The following is a 19,209-nucleotide window of genomic DNA, read 5'->3' on the forward strand; positions in this document are numbered from 1 at the left end:
ATAACAGTCCAAGTTAAGCTTCTTTCTAGAACTAATGATGATAATTTTGTAAGAATTGTAATGATCTAGAAAATGGCAATGTTGTCAAGTCTGGGGCAAAAAAAGGAACTTGATAGCTAGGAATTGAAATGAAAAGATAGCCAAGTAAATAACTGGTAGACTTCATAGAAAAGTTTAATTTAATGCAGTTTGTGAAATGGAAAAATAACTACAGAGAGAGGAACGGGACTGACTTAACAGGAGCATGTCATGTAATTTTAGAGAGAGAGGAAATGGTATTAAAAATCAAAGTACCACATTTTAGAGACAGAGAAGTCCATGAGCTCTTCAAATTGGGATTAAGGACAAAGATTTTGGGAAAGGAGACAGTAATGACAGACAAAAGAGCTTGACATTGATCTTGCCTCACATTATACAAAAGTGGATATGTGAAGCTATATAAGTGAAGTGTTAGTCCTTATTGAGATGATCAAGTAAGATCAAGAGATGGAGCTTGTTGAACAATGTGTGTACTGTATGCTCAGTCACAGATTTATGTCTGCAGTGGTATGTGGTATCCCTAATGGGCAGAAAAACTCTGGAACTGGTGGAAGTGTGGATGTCAGAACCAATTGTAAAGCAGCATTACGGAATTGTCCAGATATATGGTGAACATAGCAATAGTGAGCTAGTTAATTCTCTTCCTTTTGATCAGGTTGGGAGCAGGTTATAGACAAAAGGGTCTGTGCAGGATAAAAGGTGAGGCAGTGATCAAGATCTGAAAATTAAATTATGTCGATAATGATGTGATACAGAATACAGTTGTATATACAGGTGGAGGCATTAATGTGAAGGATAATGTAGAGGTGATGGGCATGAAGTGGGCAAAACAAGTTCAAGTACAGGTTGAGTTTTCTGAGAATGAGGTGTTGTACATTGCAGAAATGGAGTGAGGATTGAAACAATGGGTAAAAATTTTTTCAGGCACTGGTGGACTTGACTGCCAGCTGGAGCCAATCAAGCAGTGACGATGTTCCTAGCAGGCCATGCCTGTGGTGCTAGGTTCCCAGGGGCAGACATCCTGCCTAACAAGAGGCCACCAGCTCTTGCACACAGCAGTGCCACAGAGGAGGCAACGTGGGTACAGAAAGTGTACCCAACCGGAACTCAAAGAACACTGCGGATCATGATGTAGAAGATAGGTTAGCTGGCCACATCAGATCCTTAATTGGCAGCAGGTGGAAATATCAAACATGGACCTTCCTGAAATTCTGGAGAAAACAGGAAATTACCAGGATTTAGGTAAACAACCATCCAGCCCAATTAAGATTCTTTCCTGCCTCCAAGCTAAGTACAATGAAGAGCACAAGATTCTGCATGATAAAACTTTAGGGAGGAATGTATTTTTTTTTCAGTATCTTTTTAATCAGTGGTTAGGAGTCATTTAACAGCTGTGTCATTTTGGTGTACAAACTTCATGTACCAGCCTGTTCAAAGTTGGTAGAGTCAACATGCCACCAGAAATCGACATCAAGGCCCTGCAAAGTTTATACATTTTTCAGCAAGGTTTGCTTTATTCAAACAGGCACTTCCCAGGAAGATTTACTTTGCACAGAAAGACACAAAGAATGTAATTCTTCCAATTTGCATTGCTTGGATGTGTTTGCGTAGTCATTAAAACCTTGAATGAAACGAAAAAAACAAATGGTACTGAGATCATGTTTCAGATGAATAGGTTGGTGAATCAAGCTGCATTACTCTTGCCCTACAGCACAACATTGTTTACATTCTGTTTGGATTTATCAGTCTGTACATGGTCTCTGATTAACTCTTTAAAGTTTACTGATTCAAATATTGCCTGTGAACAATGTTATTACTGTAGATGAAAGTTGCTGGTTTAGATCAAATTTCTGTACTACTTTGATTAAGATATTACGTACTTGTTCAAAGAATGTTAAGCTCTTCATTGAAATAACAGTAGGTTTTCATACAATAATCATAACTCCCAGTAATTTTCAGACATTTATTATAAGGCATTTTTGATGTATCTTCTTCTCCTCTGTGCATTTTTAGATCTGGAGGATGTGTAACCACTCAATTCTTCATTACATAATTGTTTAAAACCCTTTTGACATGAAGTAGATGTGGTAAAAGGTAAAGTTGCTACAATTTTACCAGACCATAGAGCTACTCTGTCATTAGAGAGAAAGGACTAGTGGTGGTGGTTTAACCTGAAAGTCACCTTGCCTCAGGCAAGGGAGGAGTTTGAGAAGGACAATCCTTCACTAACCAAGGCTGGTGTGCGAATTGGACCCACTGTATTGAGGTTACTCTGCATTAGAGACCAGCTGCAATTAGCTGACAATGAAGAAAATGAGCCAGTGATTATCTTTGTTTTCCAGGGTTATCCTAGCATCTAGTCAGTTTTGCAAAGTGCAAGGGCCCATGATATTTGATATACTTTGTAGAGAACTCTTGATGGATGATTAAAGCAGTTGTCTATCTGATTCACTGACTAGTGTCTTTTGGAATTAAGGAAACAAAAATGGATACTACACTAAAAGGAAATATCAGGCTGAGGAAGAAAGTGTTTTTATTGGGGCCGAGGCCATGGAGATGAGCAGTTGTGCTGAACAACAAACAATATTGTCACGAGTAAATGATGGTCAGATTCTTCATATCTCTAATGGCAGTTGTAAGTGTGTAAATGCAATTTACTGCTCTGTAACAACGTACATTTGGAAGCAATTCAATAAGTCGATTGAATTGCTTTTCCACAGCTAATGTATTCACCCTCAGTTCTATTTTAAGAAGTAATGGTCGACCCCACAAAGCGATAGCCTGGGAGAGCTCTGACGTTACCTTGCCTGTGGCTTCCATTTGAGTGCCGAATATTCAGGTGCAGTGTGGCAGGGCTTTGCTTTTGTAGCGTTGCCGTGTTTGTTCTGTATTTCACAATTTGCATTTAGATCATCAGCCTCCAGCACATCCTTTTCGGTCCTCCCCATAATGAGGACGGGATGAGTTAGCTCTGCGGAACCAGCTTGGCGACACCCACCTGTTGTGAAAGCAGTGCCACAAACCTGCTTCTGTGGATCACCATTCAACCATTTATTAAAATAACCGAACAGGACCTCAACACACCGACTTCAGCTGGTGTTCCCGAGGCGTATTTAACTCATCTCAATCTTTTCTTGTTGAACTAATTTGCTGCCTTTTTAAATGTGCTAATATCTCACTCAATACGATGGGTAATTATTGAGGTGCTTTACACGAGTGTATGGCTTCGAGAGAACAGCTGAGGTCTTTTAAGAAACCAACTTCTCTCCAACCTGGTACCAGGTAAAGATACATCTGACATGAGCAACTCGTTCTCGGGGAGCGGACCCTGTATTTGGGAATACGTTGTTCATGTCAATTCCATAGCATTACAACTCAAACAATAAAAACAAGTAGTGCGATACATACATCTGCATGTTGTTAAATCGCTCTGCCTGAAACATGCGTTGTTGTCCAAATAAAAATCTTACCGGAGAAATCTGGTTATTTATACAAGTTTTTTTTCAGAGATCTACCTCACCAATTTGAAATGTAATGGGAGCAAGGCGGAGGGCTGTGTGGGTGGAGGTGACAGGGAAGATTGCATCAAACGCTGATTCAGTGCACAAAGGAGACCAGCCTTGTAAAGCTCTGATGGATGAAGTGAATGAGGGAAAATCAGAATAACGTAGAAGGAGCGGATGAGAAGCTAAAGAGGTTAGAGCTTTTGGGTTCCTCACCCTGGGATGTAGTGTCGCTCAATCCCAACGTGTAACACTCATACCATCGACAATGCATTTCCTTTCTCTGGGGTATCAAGGCTCTACTGGGGAAAACGTAAAGTCCCAATGTAACTCTCTTGCTATTGTTTAACACTGCATATTCAAACCTTGAAAGCTGTAAGGATGTGAGCTTGAAAGAGTTAATGTTGTATTGGGTTGCTGCCCCGCCCACAGAATTACAGGAAATGAGTTCTTTGTCAGACGGGTGCAAATGAAACCAGTCCAGACAAGGTGGCAGGCTGAATAAGTGATTGGGGAGGGTGAGGTAATCTGGAGTTTACACTTTCAGATTTACCACAGAGATCCCTCGGCTGAAGTTGTACAATCATCTCCACGATCACAGAGCTCCATAGCCCTGAAGAAAAGAGGAGTCTTTTTTTTTGCAGGTAAGTTACGTATATAAGGTTTTTTTTCATGTTTGATAGCTTTAGATTCCAGTACGAAAGGTAAGTTAACGATTCAAAATAAAACTTTTACAACAAACAAGTGTTTAATTTTATGCTGAATTTGTATTTCTCTTTTTTTTCTGATCAGTTCTACCACGAGTAATATCATGTGGAAAGTGAATAGGGTGTATCCACAGGCCCTTTGGTTTCACACTCAGATCGTACCCTTTCTATATAAGAGATTATTTATGGACAATGAGTATAGCAGCCTATTTACGGATCGTTTGTATGGGAGGCTTTTTGTTGTTGTTGAAGGGAGCAGTGAGGCTATTTAACTGCAAGAATAACCATCCCGACTGCTCTCAGTCAGGCCGTTTGCTTCCGTGTATTGGATGTATGGCGATCGAAAAACGCCTTCTTTAGAAATGCATTCGGAATTTCACTGTATCCACTGCGCAGATACAATATTTCCCTCAGACGGCTGCTCGCGCAAGTAAAGTTGATCTAAATGGCTAGTTCTTCAGTGAAGAGTAACGAAATCTAGGGGCTTCGTACACACAATCCAGTCTGGCGCTTCAGTACTGCACACTACTGGGGGAGAGCTACATTGTTGGAAGTACGGCCTTTCGATGAAACACTCCTTCCAATGTGTTTTCGGCCAGTATGTCCTGACAATCCTTTTGGCAATTGTGTAGCAATTTTTGTTGGTTATCCCTTTGCAGTGTATGGGATGTTAGTGTGTAAATTGGCTGCCCTACTCTTCATGTTAGAACAGAAGGTAGTCCGTTAGCTGTCAGCTGGACTGCCAGTTTTTGATGCAGAGTGGTGCCAACCATTATAGTTCAATTCCTGTTCCAGCTGGGGTTACCATGAAGGAGTCTCATGGTGATCCTCAGGTTAAATGAGAGCAGACATTTGGTCTGGTAGGACTATAGTAGCTTTATCTTAAGTTGCTATAAGTTAAAGCAACATTTATTTAATTGACTGTAAAATGAATTTAGTGTATCCATAGATCATAAAAGACATTATAAATTCAGACTTTGTCTTATGTTTCCCTCCCAGCCCTTGTAAGAACATTTCAATTTAACTTTTAAAAGGCAGTTTGTGCTGGACACTTTTAGTAATTTGCCATTTAAACAAAGCCTTTGACCCATCAAGTTTCAAAACAGGTCTATTCCAAGTTCTTTACTGGAATTTCATTCTATAAATGAACTTCTAATAATAGAGTATTACTTTGTGTCCATGTTGGTCATCAAGCATCTAGCTACTCAAATCCCATTTTTCAACACTTGACCCAGAGGCTTTTGATTGACAAGTATCTATCTAAACACTTCTTAAATGTAGTTCCTGCCTCCACCATCCTTTCAGGTAGTGATTTCCAGAACCACCCCCCCCCCCCCCCGCCAAAAAAAACCCTGTGGGTGAAAACGTTTTCCTTTTAAACTGCTAAACCTTCTACCCCTTTTACCTTACATCAATGTCCCCAGTTAATGACCCTCCCCTCCCAACTAAGGAGAAACATTCCTTCCTATCTATCTGTGCCTCTCATAATTTTGTAGACTTCAATCGGGTCTCCCCTCAGCCTCCTTTGCTCTACCCCCCCCCCCAGTCTATGTAATCTCTCTTTGTCGCTGAATTGCTCCAGCCCATGACGATCCTGGTGAATCTCCCCAGTAGGCTCTTCAGATCAGTTATACCTTCACTGTAGTATGGCTATTGGAACTGCACACAGTACTCAAACAGTGGCCAATAAGTGTTTTGTACAGCTCCCATCATATTCCCCCTACACTTCAATGTCTTGACTAATAAAGGCAAGTACCCCATGTGCTTCCTCAACCACCCAATAACTTGTTCTATTGCCTTCAAGGATCTATACATACACACGGAGGATCCTCAGTACTACCTTTGGTCCTACCATTCATCATGTACTCTGCTTGTTACTCCCACCAAAATGTCACCCTTCACAATTATCAGGATTAAGGTTTAGGGTGTAGGTTTGCTCGCTGAGCTGTAGGTTTGATATCCAGACGTTTCATTACCTGGCTAGGTAACATCATCAGTGGCGACCTCCAAGTGAAGCGAAGCTGTTGTCTCCTGCTTTCAGGATTAAACTACCACCTGCCAGTGTTTTGCTCATCTGATCTGCCCTTCTATATTGTCCCATGGTGCAAGATATTCTTCCTCGCTATTTACCACACGAGTTTGCCATCTGCGAATCTACTGTTTTAACCTCCTATATTCATGTATAGATCACTTACGTACACTACAAACAACAAGGGACCCAGCAACAGATCCTGCAGTATGCCTCTGGACACATGCTTCTAGGTACAAAATAATGCAGAGGGTGGTGCATGTATGGAATGAGCTGCCAGAGAAAGTGGTGGCTGGTACAATTGCAATGTTTAAAAGGCATCTGGATGGGTCTATGAATAGGAAGGGTTTAGAGGGATATGGGCCAAGTGCTGACAAATGGGACTAGATTAGATTGGGATATCTGGTCGACATGGATGAATCAGACCGAAGGGTCTGTTTCTGTGCTGTACATTTCTATGACTCAATTACCCTTGGCGTCCTGTCAGTAAGCCAATTTTTGATCCAATATACCAAATTGCTGTGCATCCAGTGAGTTCTTACCTTCTTGATCAGTCTTCTTGTAAAGCCTTTGCATGGAAATTGAAAGGAATAGGGTTATAGAATTGCATACTTTTTAATAATGTGTACATCCCAAGAATACATGTTACACACAACAACATTTAGCCCATTCCTAATTCTTTTTGAGTAATTGGGGGTGAACACTAAGCTGCAGTCCATGTGGTGCAGATAAGCCTGGATGCTGCTTTTAAAAAAAAGGAGTTCCAGGATTTTGACCAATGATCAGTGTAAGAATGGTGATATTGTTCTAAGGAAGGGTGGTGTGCCAGTAGGGGACTTGGAAGTAGTGGTGCTCCATGTCCTTGCCTTTTAGGGTAGAAGTAAGGAATTTGAAAGGCGTTGTTAAAGAAAGCTTGGTGAATTGCTGCAATGTATATTGTAGATCATTCAGACTGCTGCTATTGTATGCCAATGGTGGAGGGAGATAATATTTAAGGTGGTAGATTGTGTACTTGCATGGTGGCTCGGTGGTTAGCACTGTTGCCCATTATTTGAATGAGCTTTAATTTTACAGTAGAAACCATTCCTTTTTTATTGTTTTATATTTTCTCTAAACTCTGAGTAAGGGACCTAGCTTTGATGCCCCCTTGGGTGACTGTCTGTATGGCGTTTGCATATTCTTCCCATCGGATTTTTTTCAGGTGCTTTAGTTTCCTCCCACAGTCCGAACATGTGCTGGTTAGGTGGACTGGCCATAGTGTCTGGGGATTTGTAGGTTAGGTAGATTAGTCATGGGAAATGCAAGGATAACAGGGATAGGATAGGGGAGTGGGGCTGGCTGGGATGCTCTTCAGAGGGTCAGAGTGGACTCGATGGGCTGATTGGCCCATTTCCATACTGGAGAGATTCTTTGAACTAAAGTAAATTATATTAAAGGAAAAATATTGCAAATGTCTGTATGGAGACCTAGAAATGTATAAAATAAGATATTAGAATTTAAGTGTATGCAGCAACAGGAAATACTGCATGGTTAACTTATCTGGATCACAAGATGGAAGTGAATTGTATTGTATAAAATTTCTTTGAAAAAGTAGATAAAACAATGAAGGAGTTGCTGTGTGTGTTCATGAATTATTAGATATTAATTAAAATGAATTGTTACCTCAAAGATCATAAATGAATGGAATGTTTAACTTTTGTTAATTTCATGCTCTGCCTGTTAACTATAACAGAACCATTTTCATTTTTGAACATCACATTTGTAATTACCGACTGCTCCACTGCAGCTCACCAGTTTTAAAAGTCTGAAAATTGTATGATTTCTGGAACAGTTCAGCTTATTTGTAGGGCAGGTCAGGGATGTGGTGGATGGTGATCTCATGCTGGTGCAGGGGGAGTGAGTGAGTCTTTTTGGAAAATGGACTAGCAGCAAGCTGCTGTATGTTTTGTGAACCCTACTGCACCCAATTATGTCAACTCTCGTCTATGTCCTTAATCAGTGCATTTATGAGGGCTGCTGTTTTACCCTTAAATGGGCCTGAGTCTTTGCAGAAATACTTTCACAACACACTTTGTGAAAATGTTTCATACATTCCTCATTCCTGATGCATACAAAATAGTTCATTTTCTCAAAGGACTCAGTGAAAGTCCGATTTGATATGACTGAGGAATTTATTGCAAATATGCATACACTCAATTATGACAATTGGCACCTTACAACATGCAGATATTTTTAATCAATCTGTTCAGATATGTTAGGGCATACAACTGGAGCAGGTGTACCTGAATTCAAGCCTTCTGGCCCAGAGCTAGGGACATTACCACTGCTCGACAAGAGCCCTCACTAGTAACATGTATACCTAGATTTAGGATTGAACAAAATGTCCATTCTTTGGCTTTTTGCAATTCATATTTGTGTACTTTTTAAATATACAAAACATTAAAGTGAATTCCCTGATTTCACACTCTATTGAGGACCTGTGAATCAGTGAAAATATTATTGATTTTACTAATGTGGTGTGAGCAGAGTATAACATTTTACCTCGTCTGCAAATAAACATTTTGTATGTTGTAGTGTAACAGTGAACTAAGGCATTACTGGATCAGGCTGCACCTGAAATAAGTGACTGTGATATTAGAAACTTAGTTTACAGCTGTTTGAAGAAAATTAATTGGAATATGTATTATTAAAATAATAGTATTTAAATAAGAATGAATTTGCTAACTTATTGAAATAACTCCAGAGGCTGGTATCCCACCAAGTCGCCCTTTGTTTACACAGAGAGTCCTTGATGCTGACCCAGCTCCCTTAGAGCTAAATCTGAGTGAACAGAATGTCTGATACTCCTGCTCTTTTTTTTTTCCCCCATTTACCCACACACTACCGCCTAACTGTGGTAGTGCTTATTTTTCCCCCAGCACCCATGTTGTGTGCGTGCAGGTGTGGGACACAGTGAAAGACACAAGATACTCCTGCTCTTTTTTTTGATGTACAGTAAGTGCTGACAATGCTCACATCTTACAAAAGAATAAGAAGAAATTACTGTGTACATCCAGAGCAACATGGCTTCAATATTCTAAATTATATTTTAAGTCTGACATTTATCACTCTAATTTGAAATAACTCCACAGAGGCTAGTATCCCATCACCCAGTCACCCTTTATTTATGTATGCATAGTGCTTGACATTGGTCAGGCTCCCTCAAAGCCAGCTCTCAGAGCAAACAGAACCTCTAACATTTCTGTTTTTTTTCATTTCTTTCTTTTTCCCCACACTACCACCTAACTGCGGTAGTGCTTATTTTTTCCCCAGCACCCATGTGTGTGTGCATCTGTGAGACACAGTGAGAGGCACGAGATACTCCTGCTTTTAGCTGTCACCCAGTGCTCCCTGATTGGAACAGATTAACAACCCTAATCATGGAACTCCTAAGCTCTGAGGTCCACCTGGCTGACTTTGTTACATTCATTACAGTTATGTTTCATTACATACTGTTTCATCAAAGTAATAATTGTCTTTTTATTGAGACAGAATTTAGAATTTATGTTCAATGCAGGATTACTTTATCTCATCTCTTTCATGATCTTTTGTTTTTACCTTGTGCTCACTTGATTCGAGGATCAAAGATATCTTGCATGTTTGCAACTTCTACGTTTGTTTCATGATCGATCCTCAAACTGAAGGTACAGTCATTAACTTATTCCCTTTCTGAAACAACTATTTTTTTCCTCAATAGTTTATGAAATGCCATTGTTAGGATTGATTTGAAGCAATGAAATCATGTCAGATTCATTGCATGACCTGTTTTTAGATTCTAAAAATGTTTAATTGGTCTAACTGAGAACAGTAATATGTAAATTGGATTAGTCTGAATTCTGAAGACAAATTGGAGAGGTTAGGCTCAAATTCCCTAATGTGTCAGGGTTTAATGAAGGTATTTCTAATAATTTAAAGCCATTTGTAGGTTGAATCAAAAATAACTATCCTCTGATAGATAAGTTCACAGCAATAAAGATAACTTTTTAAAACTAGAATATCACTCAACAGGTTATAGTCCAATGGGTTTATCTGGATATACTAGCTTTCGGGAGTGCTGCTCCTTCAGGTAGCTAGTGGGGCAGGATCATAAGACACTGAATTTATAGCACAAGATCATAGTGTCATGCAACTGGTATGATATATGGAATAAACCTAGATTTGCTTTAAGTCTTTGATGTTTTAGAATGGATTGCAGGTTTCAATTCATTAATACGTAAATTCCCAAATTACTTTTAAATCACATTCTCGTGATAATGGAAGATTTTAGAAAAAAAGTGACAGCTTGGCTCAGACAATGCATTAAAGCATGAGGTTAGAGTCTGTTTGTATTCCAATCTTGAGTCAGACTGGTTCTATTTCCAAGGTAAGAAGTTATGAAATGTCACATGGATTGACTGCCTGCAGATTGTGTTTTTTTTTTGAGCAAAATAGAATGTATCTGCAAATACAGTTCAGCAAACGCAAATTCAGCCCATTGACTTATGTGTGTGCATGCATGTGAGGGAGAGAAAGAGTGTGTGCATGCTTGCTACAGTGTGAGAGTGTGACATAGTGTACGTCTGTGAGAGGCGTGCGCATCGATGTGAATCTGGGGTGGGTGTGTGCTTGTGTGTGAGTATATAGTGTAGTGGGGTCACCTGTAGTGTGACATGAACCAAGGTCCTGGATGAGGCCATCCTCATGGGTATCAAACTTGGCTATCAGCCATTCACTCACAAGTCTATAGGGTGAATTTGCATTTGCCGAATGGTATTTGCAGATACATTATATTTTGCTCAAACAAGTACACAACCTGCAGACAGTCAATCCATGTGACATTTTAATGGGAGATTGTTTTTATTGTGATGGTTTATTGACAGGTGGGGTAAGCATGGAAGCTTGTTTTTGGTTCAAGATAATCAAAAAACTGACAAAACCCTGAATTCAAAAATTTTAGGCAGTTTGGAGGAGACCTGACTGGAGTTGGAAGGAAGTACAGTTTTCCTCCGAGAAAGGAATATAGCTTAGTTCAGGAAAAGCACAGTTACCGCAGTATAAATGCTAAGTTTGTACACCTTGCAAACCATGAGAGATTAGTTAGTAATCTGCAGGCCATCAAAAGCTGAGAAAATCTAAGCTCTAATTTGTGAGTATTCATGTAAGAAGATTTCACAGCATACTGGAGAGAACTAGGGAGAATTGGTTAAGTTGAATTTAAAGGTTTGACAGAAGTAATTTCTCCAGATTTTTTCTCTGTAAAGAATGATGTCAGGAAATAAGGTGAGTCTTTGTTTTGATGTGCAGTTTGAAAGCTTCTAAACTTTGTTCTATTTTTAGATTGTTTTTTTTTTCTTATTCTTGTTTTTACTTTTTGTAATGCACCTGTTTACTAAAGAAACTCTGCAGCTGAGTATGACCAACATATCAACTAAAATTAGGGAAAAAAAGCATGATTTATAAAGCCATTTCATCTAGGACTCTATCTTGTCTGGTGGTACCATAAACAGGGATCACAGCAATTTCAAGGTGATTAACTTCCCATGTTCACAATAATCATTTAATCACTTTTCTGACATGGATGTTACCTGCCATTTCTCTTTCCAAGCATGGATGTTATGCAAGTCCTGCTACAGACTCTTATGACTTGCTTTGTATTGGAAATGTTGTAGATGGGGTTGAGCACTAGAAGAATCAATAAACAGTCCTGCTACCTTAAGGTCAGGAACAGAAGGTCATGAGCGAAGTTGACTAAGATGGTTGGGTGAGGACATATCCCGGAGAAACTCAGTGATTTTCTTCCATAGTATCCTGAAAGAAGTGGAGGATGTACTGACCTGTCTAATTCATGATTGTTGTTTTTCATTAAGCTGCCAGTTTTGGATCAGGGATCAGTACTCTTGCTGCTAAATCAGAAGGTTACTAGTTTGAGTCCTATTCCATAGGTTTGAACATAAGATTTAGCCTGGCACATTGCTGTACTTACCCAAAACTGCACTAATGTCAGAGGTCCTGTTTTTCAGGTGACTAAGGCCACTTTATGTGGACATAAAAAAATTCTGTAAGATTATTTGAAAGTAAGTGGAGGAGGTCCGTTGGTGACCTGGCCAATATTTATCTGTCAACCAACACCCAAACTGCATCATTGATTTAATTGCTGTATGTAAATTGTCTACACCTTAAACATTTTAATTTGGCTTTACAAAGTTTGGAGAAAGTAAAAGGTATTCTATAAATGCAAGGTTTTGTTTTGGTAATGCTACAGAACTACTACCCTAAAGACCCTAAATCCAGCTAAATTCTTTTTAAAACGTCATTGGTTTATATTGTCTTTGGTTATTAGACCTATAATTGCCTAATTATTATTATCATATGTACCAAGGCAGAGTGAAAGTATTGTTTTATGTGCTTGCTTGTCTCACTTTAAATATACGTACTAAATTTTTATTATATATACTAAATTTACCTGCTTTCTAATCTGAAACTTCAAGTGGCCATGGATTTCTCTGTTCAACTAAGCAATGAAGTAGGAAAACCCAAAATATCACTTTAAATTAAACCAAGGATATATAAAATAGCAATGTGCAAGAACTCAATTCAATTACTTAAATTGATTCGTTCTCCTGAGGGCTATATTTCATAATCCTGGATTCTGCAGCACTGTCAGGGTGGGATCGACGTTGGGGGTGGGGGACAGTAGTCTGTTTGTCTCTTTGACTTTATACCTTTGCCATTGTCTCTCTTTCTCTGTCGTTCTATTTCTGTCTCTTATTGAAAGACTGCAATATTCATATCATCACACTTGTTATTGTAAATCTTACATTGGACAGAGATTCTAGGTTTCTTTTGTTGAATGTTTCATTAGAGATCATTATTTAATTTCAGCTGACTGCAACTAATTGGTTTTGTCCTGACTTGCCTATTTCCATAGCACCCAGCATACACATAATGTGACTTTAAAGGTATAGAAGAGTGTTCTGGTACATTCAATATGTGCTCCAGTCTAAAATCATTTGATTTTGCAAGGATATGCAAAGCTAATAATAAAAAGAAACATTTTAAGTTTGACATTAATTTATTAATGTACCACCAATTTCTTTGAAGGAAATTTGGTAAACATGTCTTCATACCAATGCTAAATGGTTTCTGAAATAACAGTATCCCATCACCAAGTCACCCTTCTTTTACCCATGGAGAGCCCTTGACACTGATGCAGCTTCCTCAAAGCCAGCTCTGTTTGAACAAAACAACTGATTCTTCTGTTTATATGTCAACCAGGACTCTCTGGACCAGATCAACAGCCCAAGTCAGGGAACTCATATTCTGTGAGGTGCACCTGGCAGATTTTATTACAATCACTACATCCCTCTCCCTCTGAGTCCAAAGACATAGACGTTTTACTTTTTTTTTGTAGCTCCTCCTGGGACAGCATGTAACAGTAGCTCACCTCTTACATCCGGAGCACCTTGGATGAAATTCATTCTCCTCTTCAGACAGCAAAGGCATCAAGGTGGTGACATCTGCCGTGTCCCCCTCAGATTCAGAGGTATCTCCAAAGCTTGACAGAAAAGGGAGAACGCACAGGTTCTAGAACAGTTGGAAAGGCAGTGGAAGAGCTAGGCATGTTTTGCTCCTGCACTGTTTGAGTTTGTAGCTTTCATATGGTTTGTGTGCTTGTTCAGGACCTTCACTGGACCTGACCTCACGTTGACCATGCCTCTTACAAATGGGAATATCCTGCATGTTTCCTACACCTAACTTCATCCCCTGTCTCTCTCATTTAGTGGAGTCTTCTGTCTGGTGTTGGTGTTCCTGATGTCATTTCACCCTCTTAGCCAGGTCTGGGGAGATCAGATTTAACCTGGTGTAGAGTCTTCTCCCTGTAATATGACATCCTATACTGTGACCATATTATAACTCCAAATAAGACCACCAAACCTTCCTTCTCTATCTGGGTGTATTTATGCTTTGTATTAGCCAAAGTCCTGGATGCATATGCTACTGGGTGTTCCTCTTCATTGGGCCACCTTTGAGCTCATGCTACCCTGATACAGTAGAGTGGCATCACCTGTCAATACCAAATCTCACTTGGAATCATTGTGTGTGAACACCTGAGATAATGATAGCTATTTTTTCACTTCCCTGCAAAGTATGCTTTGGCTATGTGACCATTTCCAAGGCTGACCCTTTAAGAGTTGATAGAAAGGTGCCTGGCTGGAGGCCAGGTTACGTATGAGCTTGCTGTAATAATTCACCAGCCCAAGGCAAGAGCGAAGCTCTGGTGCGGGCTTGGGAGCCAGGGCACATTTGGTCACCCTTGCTTTATCTTTCAACCCAGTCTTGTCGACTTTGTAGCCCAAGTAGGTCACTTGGGGTGCCTGGAACACCCATTTTTCCCTAAGGCATACAATCGCTAGGGAGAAATATTCAAGGACGATGTGTAAGTTCTTTGAGTACTCCTCATTGGTCTTCCCTGTTACTAGCACAACTAGGTAAATGGCAACTCGGTGTAGATCTTGTAAAATATTCTTCGTAGCCACTGAAAAATTGCATATGCTAACGATACCATAAATGGTACATTGGTACAAACCTTGATGGGTATTAATTCTAGCACAATTCTGGGAATCTTCATCTAACTGCAATTGCAAGTACGCATGGCTCATGTCCAGCTTTGTTACGGACAACCCACCTGCCTGCTTTGAGTATAAATCCTCGTTGCAAGGTATTGGATATTTATCCAGCTGTTAAGTGGTTTACCATTTGTTTAAAATCCCTAGTAGAAAGTGAGGACCGCAAATGCTGGAGATCAGAGTTGAGTGTGGTGCTAGAAAAGCACAGCAGGTCAGACAGCATCTGAGGTGCAGGAGAGTCCACATTTCACGTATAAGCCCTTCATCATTAGGGCTTAAAGTCCCTACAAAGATGAATTGATCCATTAGGCTTCACATTCGGAATGGCCAGTGCTGCCTATTCCGCAAACTGGACTGGTTTAATGATTCCGTCACTCTCCAGCCTTTACTTTTGCCTGTTAGGAAAATAGCTTTGCACAGGTCCTGCAGAATCATGGAATTGTTCCTGGTTAAAATGCAAGATGGCCTTGGCTTCTATGATATCCCTAGACCTTCCTGATTAACTTCACGGTTTTAAATTAGGAATTCACTCAGGCAGCTGTTTTCTAATCAAAAATGTTGCGCCAATCTAGTTGAATCTTTCCTCAACCAGTTTTGCCCCTTCTAGCTCAGGCCCAAGCCTTTTTTAAATGCAATCCGTGCTTCTTGTTAGAGACTGGGATCAGTGTCATGCATTTAACCTGTAAAGGTTTCCCAATATAGGATCTCAGACTAGCTGAGATCTTGTGCAAAGGTTAGAGTCCAGAGTGAATTTTGTTAAAAACTGGTTCTCTGATCACAGTAAAAGCTACACCAGTATCAACCGCCAGGTGACCATTTAACCAGATACTTATTTTGGTTCTGATTTGGATGTTGCTAAGCAAATTGACTGTTCCAAACCAGATGTATGCGAACCTTCTAGGATGTGCACTCACGTGGATATCAGCCTGAGTTCTCTTACTCCATTTAGGTCTAGTGGGGATTCTTTTGCTGTCTTGAGTCTGCATACCGGCGGCAACTACAATGACTTGCTGGTCTGGATCATGAAGAAAGCTTTAATTGTTTCGCCAAGGCTTGGTTTAGTTTGGGAGTTTTGCTGTGGGCTGACCAAACATTCTCTGTTCAGAGTCAAATAAGGATTCTGGATAATCCAAGATAGAAAACAGGGGGGAAAAAAGTGTGGCTGTGAGAGCTACTGTTGAGGTATTTTTTAATTTGAGCAGATTCTCATTTCTGGAACAATTACTGTTTTATAAGCTTTTACATTTTTTCTCAAAAGTTCCAAAACAGAGATCAAAACAACAACACTTTTTAAAAAGGAGGAAGAGACAGAAGGTACCACATGGGAGGCAAAGTAACAAGCAGTAAATTTACACAGCTGACTGCCTCCGCCATTTAGTTTCAAGTATCTCTGGACATCGGAGTTCATTCTAAGTGTATGAATAGGAAGGGTTCAGAGGAATATGGGCCAAATGCTGGCAAATGAGACTAGTTTAATTTAGGATATCTGGTCTACGTGGATGAGTTGGACTGAAGGTCTGTTTCCATGTTGTTCAATTCGATGACTCTATACGTCCTGAGTGAAGCTATGCAACTGCCTTCACTCCAGGGCTTTTGCCCGAAACGTCGATTTCGCTGCTCGTTGGATGCTGCCTGAACTGCTGTGCTCTTCCAGCACCACTAATCCAGTATTTGCCTTCACTCCAGTGGTGTTTCCCAAGCTCAGCCAGCCTGGCAAGTGTCCACTTCCATTTGAATACCTAACAACTCATATGCTCCACTTGCCACATTTTCCCATGATAAAGCCAGTTGTAGTGCCTGTTTGAAGTCCATTTGGGCTTCAGTTAGGCAGCTTTGCATTGTTACATCATTAACCCCACTCTTGTCGCCACTGAAATTAGTCCACAAAGACTGGTACCCCATCACCAAGTCACTTTTTATTTATGTATAGAGAGTCCTTAACACTGGAGCTGTCAATGAACAGAACATTTCACTACTGTTTATTTTTCAATTTATATTTTTATTTTATTAACCAGTACAAATTACAAAACCAGTTTACAAGAAACAGCAATTTTCAGGGGAAAGGGGCAGCAAAGCCAGATTCCAAACTCCACCGTACAACCCTTTCACAGGGAAACAAAGAACAAACCTCAAATCCCACCTTATTTCAAAACAGTAGACACAATCACAGTCCGATAAACTGAACAATAAAAGTGCATATAGCACAGACATCCCGGCAACCCACCTGTCCCTCCCACCTTCCGGCCACTCAAAGGCAGTCCATCCCATGCCACTTCCAGCTCTGTCTACCCCACGCCCTTTCAGACCACCTATAGGACAGCTTGTTCTGCTTCCCAAATCTTCCCCCAGACAACAGTGATCAGGACAGCCTACTCACGTTCCGACTTCCCTAACTGCCCTCACACCTTCTGACCACCTCTCGGACAGCCCACCCCGGTACCTACATGGGGTGACAGCACTGAGGAAGGCCTACCTGCCTTCCGGCTCAGTCCACCCCTACACACCATCTGGCTCTCACCCATCCCAATGCACCATCCAACCTGTGGACTGCCCTGACCACTTTCCAGCCACCTCTAGAACAGCCCAACCCTCTCCCTGGGACAATGGATGTATGGAAGTCCACAAGTCTTCCGGATCTCAGCCTGTCCTAACATACTTATTGGCTCTCGGCCGCTCTGACACCTTCCAACCACCTCTAGGACAGCCCTACCCAATTACCCCTTCTCGGGATGACAGCACCAGAACAGCCTACTCACCTTCTGGTTTACAGGACGGCCTACCCACCTTCTGGCTGTCAGGGTGACAGCTTTCAGGATGAGCAATGAGTCTTCCAGCTCAGTGAGCCCTGCTAGACCCAGGGACACAGGTGATAAACCTAACAAGCAACAAGACAGTCAATTACCAACAAACAGAGTCCTTTCTGATCCAGAGTCAGTTATCGTAAACAGTTTTCTTAAATGCAGAGTCCATTCCAGGATGCAGAATGCATTATTAAAGAGAGTCCACAACCAAAGGCAGAGTCCACTTCGGTATGTAGAGGTCACTCCTGAAGGCAGCAAATACATACCCCACAGCGCGCGCGCACGCACGCACACACACACACACACATGTGTTCAGACACCATAGAGGCCTGGTTTATCAACAGAACCAGGCCCACTCACAAGAATTCAGTACATTGTAAAGGTGTAGTTAACTCATAGGGGTTTGGTCCACTCCCAAAGGCAGCGTCAACTCCCAAAGGCAAAGTCCAGGATGCAGCAAATGCTCACCTCCCAGCGCGCGCATACACACAGGTGTTCTGTCTTTACAGAGGCCTTGTCAACTGACAAAGGGACAGGCATACCCACAAGAATAGCTCATCTGGAAAGGTGCACTTTCTCACAGGAGTCCAGCCCAAACACCAAAAGTGAAAATGTGCAAAAAAAAAGAGAAAGAAAACCAAAGTGCAGGGGCTAAGCCCTGCCACAAAAATCAGCATAATCCTTTTCTCAAAGGAAAAGAGTGAACACACAGGCTGTAACCAGCTAATGAAACAGTTCCCTAATGAGAACTGAAATACACAACTGTACATCAGGCAGTTTAGAAATCAGTCCTCAGTTAAAAAGGAATGCCAGTTAACAAACCAACTGTGTAGATCAGCTAGTTCAGGAATCAGGTTGGCCCCAAAAAACAAACCAACAGCAGCAGTACACATTGGCTGTGTGACCAGCCTGCTCAGAGTCAGTCTCCTCCCTGACAAATGGAGAGTCCTTAACACTGACCCAGCTCCCTCAGAGCCAGCTCTGAGTGACAGAAACTCCTGCTTATTTTATTAAACAGTTAATAAACAAAGCAGCAGTTCACAAAAAAAACCACTATATACAGGGGAAAGAGCAGCAAAGCCAAACCCCATCGTTCAACCAGTTTTCAGGGAGATGAGGACAACCCTCAAGTTCCACTTTCAGTCAAAGATAACTAACAAACACAGACAAGACAGTATAATCAAGTGAAAGAGTGCATAGAACACAGACCCAATACAGCTTAAAGAAAAGACAACTAACACCAGCACACACTACATACTAATCAGACCATCCTTGGCTAACCTTCCTGGAGACCAGTGATTGGCCTTCTGGTTCCTGGCTGCCTTGTGTACTGACCGACCCTCCTCAGGTTTGCTTTCCTCCAGGCTGGTCGTCGACCACCCAGCTCCCAGTCACATCACGTACTGACTGGACTACCCCAGGCCACTTCCTGACAAGCTGGTTATTGGCCTTCCAGTCTCCAGCCGCCCTGCGTACTGACTGACC

At 41.0% G+C, this 19,209-nt stretch overlaps 1 protein-coding gene across 7 annotated transcripts in view; it reads left to right on the top strand.

Moving 5' to 3' along the window:
- Positions 1 to 19,209, top strand: part of LOC140463020 (protein FAM110B-like) — an 84,662-nt gene that overhangs the window by 53,919 nt on the left and 11,534 nt on the right. The window contains exons 1-2 of one of the 7 annotated variants that reach the window (XM_072556616.1): positions 3,789 to 4,186; positions 9,897 to 9,961. The exons of 1 other annotated variant lie outside the window; for it this stretch is intronic. The gene's annotated coding sequence lies outside the window, so the exon portion shown is untranslated. Of the gene's footprint in view, positions 1 to 3,106; positions 3,322 to 3,714; positions 3,736 to 3,788; positions 4,187 to 9,896; positions 9,962 to 19,209 lie in introns of those variants that run through there. 5 more of the 7 variants (XM_072556617.1, XM_072556619.1, XM_072556624.1 and 2 more) reach the window with 5 other exon arrangements.

This window comes from Chiloscyllium punctatum, chromosome 37 (genome assembly GCF_047496795.1).
Source record: "Chiloscyllium punctatum isolate Juve2018m chromosome 37, sChiPun1.3, whole genome shotgun sequence".
NCBI lineage: Eukaryota > Metazoa > Chordata > Chondrichthyes > Orectolobiformes > Hemiscylliidae > Chiloscyllium > Chiloscyllium punctatum.